This window comes from Elephantulus edwardii, unplaced genomic scaffold, assembly GCF_000299155.1.
Source record: "Elephantulus edwardii isolate Elephantulus edwardi_28Jun2011 unplaced genomic scaffold, EleEdw1.0 scaffold00095, whole genome shotgun sequence".
NCBI classification, from domain to species: domain Eukaryota; kingdom Metazoa; phylum Chordata; class Mammalia; order Macroscelidea; family Macroscelididae; genus Elephantulus; species Elephantulus edwardii.
In genome coordinates this window covers 12,481,831-12,486,482 of record NW_006399845.1, presented here as the reverse complement: position 1 = coordinate 12,486,482, position 4,652 = coordinate 12,481,831, and the positions used below count along the sequence as shown (strand labels likewise).

Here is a 4,652-nt window from a genome sequence, read left to right as displayed (position 1 = left end):
TTTAAATTTTTTATTATTATTAATTTCAGTGAACATCTACAGAGATTTTGCAATTCCATTCATTCATTGTTGCACCCTCATTTCTTTTTTTAAGACTACTTTTTGGGTTTCCACATTCTCCACTTGTCTTTCCTTTTTATTGTCTCTTTCCACAAAACCTAGGGATGGGCACGAGGATCCCAGGGGTGTTCATGGAAGAATGATGAAGATCTGTGATGAAAGCATCAGGGGTGGTGTATATTGAGGTGTTTAGAATAGGGCCTCAGGGTTGGTATATATTGAGGTGTTTAGAGTAGGGCTATGTGTCACTTGTGCTGTGCATTTCTTCTGTAAGTTTTCTATGTTGCACATGAACTATGAACTGCATGTAGTGCTGAAGTGTAGGTGAATGTTGGGTTTACAGTCCTGCCTAGTTTAAGGCTTTAGTGTGTGTATGTATATATTAATTTATCTTCCACTCCTATCATTCATTATTTTCTCAAACCTCTAATCCTAAATAAAACTGGCCTGATTTGAAGGGACTTCTGGGCTGGGAATCCTTGTTGGAGTGGGAAGGGTAACAGAAAAAGACCTTGCCATCAGTTCTTTTGTGTGCTAGAGGCCTAGATCAGTCCAGAGATGGGGCTGAGTGCCTAGGGAACTCTTCCTCTGTCATTCTCTCTCTCTAGCCCTCGCTTCCCTGTTCTTCCAGCTACACAAGAACAATGTCTCTGTCAGTCCACTGTGTCATATTTCACAGTTGCCAGTCATGGCCTTGACCAAACATGCAAGTAAGATGTGTTAATGATAATGGGTGACTAAAATGTAAAAGTTGGAAACAATGAAGAAAGAATGGTAGCTGGAAAATACAGACTTGGTGACAGAAATGAAATTGATGAATCAAATTTTATATGCTCAGTTACTTAGTCGTTGCAAATATTAGTAATGAAGTGACTCTTTTTAGACCAAGATCTCTTGCATGACAAAGCTCCTAGATGCCTGGGAGGGCCAAGATTCCACAGAACCCTAGGCTACAGAAGCTAACGGAAACCAGGACCTGATAGAGTAGAGCAGCTGTCCTCTAAATCTGGCACTCTGAGTTTGGACTTCTAGTCTCCTAAAATGTAAGAGAATAAATTTCTGTCCTGTTAAAGCCATCCACTTATAGTGTATCAGTCACAGCAGCATCAGATAACTAAGACCCAGGCCTTCTGTCACTTCCTGTCCCGTGATTAATTCTACTTCCTCTAACTGTAACCCCCTTAACTCCTCTGTCTTACTCTCACTCTTCTTTTTGCCTCCCTGCTTCTTTCTTTGTTTTTCTTTTCTCTAACTCTCTTGAGAGAAAACCTTACCCTACTAAATTGTAATTAGTGGTTTCAGAGACCAAGTGGAAGTTTAATCTTATGCCAAAGCCTCCTCTCTGCACAAGGAACTTTTTCTCCATCTATGACATGGACAAAATCCTCCCTGACCTGCTCTCTTGAGGGGTTTTTGATCAATAATGGTGTGTCAGGGCTGGATGAATGTGTTAATGTGTCAGGGTCACAGGATGACCTTCCCACATCTTCATCTGAAAAAGCATCACCAAAGCTTTGGCAACAGGAGTCTCACACCCTGACAGAGGCATTTTCTCTCCCTCTGTATGTGCTGTTTAATGTTAGTTGTGCCAGTACCACCCACTGCTGTCGAGTCGATTCTGACTCATAGCAGTTAAGTATAAATTAGGGGTAATAACATTCACCTTTACTTTCTCATCAGGACTTTAAAAACTCTTAATCAATTGCACAATAGGCCTGCTGAGAGTAAAACTGGCAAGTTAAATGTGGTAGAACCATGTCAGCATATATCACAGCGGTATATCAGAGGGTTCCGGAAGGTGAGTCCTCCGATTCAGAAAGCACTGAGTATGATGCTTGGTTCATCCACCACTTCTGAGGCTCCGAAACGGATGACTAGTGTGAACAGGGGTGCTGCCACGGGCTGCTCCAGTTGGGAGGGGCTTATAAGCCTGAGGTCTAGGGTCTCGAAGAGGGAACACGAAGGTAGGTAGAAGTTCGGCGAAGGGACGATGAAAGAACACGAGACAAACAGTCAAGTGATCTTGATGATTTTAATTCTGAGTCACTCTAATTCCCCTTCTTCTTTCTTTCCTTGCTTATTGCATTTAACATGATACATTTATATTCCATTTTTACAATTAGAGGCTTAATTAACAGCCAGAAAAACAACAAGAGTAAGAATAAAGTTTACATTATTTTCTTACACACAGCTATTTTTTATGGTCATGGTTCCTTGGTAATTGGAGAGCCTGGTAGACAATGGCTTTTCGCTTAAACATTTTCTTTTTAAACCTGTTTTTAAACCTGTTCTTCAACTTGTTTGGTAGCAAAGATACAAAGTAAAAAAGTTACATTTTAAATTTAAGCTGATACATTTTACGTTTTTAGCTAAATTTACAATATTATTTATTTCCATTCAAAAGACAACACTCTTATACTTTCCAGTATTCCAGGGGTGATCACTATCTCAATAAGGGGGTTTTGGTTTATAAAAAATATGTTTTTGGGTCATAATATCACCTAAATTCATCATTCCAATCTCATGTTTCATGATTTATTTTACCACTTATACCTTTCATAACATCTTCCCTCTGGTCACTTTCAAACCTTTTGAAAAACATATCCCAAAAACCATCAGGGTGTTTTGCATTAAATTCATCATATTTTCCAGTATATGGAAGAGGTTTATCTGTAGGCTCTGGAATTCTGTAAGGGCCTCTCCCAATAGGGGGTTGCCACAAACAACTATTACCTAACAGATAAGCAATTCTTCCACCTGGTGTTCTCATGGTGGGGGGCAAGGGTTTGGGTTTTTCCTTTGAAGGAGTTCTTATAAGCCCTAGAAATCTAGGAGTCTCTGGAGTGGTCATCTCTAGGATTTCCACCATTAATTCTTTTTGTTATAATGCATCCATGAATTCCCTTAAAATCATATTGTTCTTGAGAAGTTTTAACAATGCTAAAAGAACCGGAGGTAATGTTTGCGTATCAAAGTCGTCACCTCCATTTAGTTCTTTCTGGGAACATCTAAAAAACTTTTTAGTAGGAACACTTTGTGTAAAGAACACAGCCTTTTTTCCCTGTCCCACATAGAAAACACAAAGAGACAATAGAAGAGAAATTACAGAAAGGCCAAGAACAATCATGGAGAAAGCACACGTTCCGAGAGGCTGACTTCCTTGAAGTTTTCGCCTCAATCGGGTGATTTTGTCACGCAGACTCCCTTGGAGTTGGTGTAGCAGGGTGCAGAGACACACTGGCCTAATTAAGCCTTCTCGACCTTTGCACATGCTATTTCTTTTGCCCAAAGCCCCTTCTCTCCTTTTCCATCTTGTAACACAGAAAAATCTCCTCTTTGATACTTACCCCAGTTCCTAAAGTTAGGCACTACTACCATATCCCCAGTCAGCTCTATGTCCAGCCAGCTGGAGGACTCGGCCAATTGTGTTGGGAGTATTTCTTGCAAGAACATTGAAACTTCTAGACCCTGAATTCAAATTGTCTCCTCTTGGTAATCCCATAGACAGGTTACATATTAGATCTCAAAGAAAAGCACTGTCCAGGCTAATACAGAGACATTTTTCTCCTGTAGATACTGCAGTTCCTGAAGTCATTGTTATGTTGACTGCCTGCTATTCACCAACTACTCTAAATGTGTTTTCCATTGCCATCAAGTAGAATCCAATCTATATGGCCATATAGAACAGAGAAGAACTGCCTCACTGAGTTTCATATAATCATAATATCATATTTCATAACATCATAAGCAACTAAGCTCTTGCTGAAGATTATTCAATAATGTCTGGAATAGTATATAGACGCAGAACTGCCAGAAATTCAAGAAGAAGATGTGGCACAGGGATTTCATTGCTGATATTAGATAGATCTTGGCTGAAAGTAGATACTACCAGAACGAGGCTTGTTTGTATTTTATTGGCTATGTAAAGGTATTTGACTGTGTGGGTTATAACAAATTATGGATAACATTGAGAAAAACGACAATCCCAGAACATTTATGCCCATCCAAATCTATTCACAGGCCAAGAAGCTATTTTCAAAACAGAAGAAGGAAACACTATATAGTTTAAAATCAAGAAAGGAGTTGGACCCTTTCTCCATACCTATTCAATCTGTAGGCTGAGCAAATACTTTGAAAAGCGGGACTATATTGAAAAGAACGTGGCGTCAGGATGTAAGGAGGACTCATCAACAGCAGATTACACAGCCTTACTTGCAAAGTGAAAAAGACTTGAAGCATTTACTTAAAAAGATCAAAGACTATGGTCTTCAACATGAGTTACATCTCAACATAAAAGAAAAATAAATAAAAATCTTTATGTCTAGACAAATAGGCAATATCATGACAGAGGGAGAAAAGACTGAAATTGCCAATGATTTATTTTACTTGGATCTGCAATCAATACCTATAGTAGCCACAGTCAAGAAATCAAGACTTTTTGTGTTGGAAAAATCTGCTGTCAAGGACCGCTCACTTTGTCTCTCCCTCTGCCTCTGCCCTGATACACACACTTTCCATCCCTCCCCAACACTTTTCTGCTGTCTGTGAAAACATCCTGAAATTGTACTTGGGGCTTAAAGAGTCTTTTTTTT

General features: G+C 39.4%; 1 pseudogene; it reads left to right on the top strand.

The window, feature by feature from the left end:
* Window positions 1–1,815: 1,815 nt before the first annotated feature.
* LOC102875004 overlaps window positions 1,816–4,652 on the top strand; it is a 9,244-nt pseudogene continuing 6,407 nt past the window's right edge.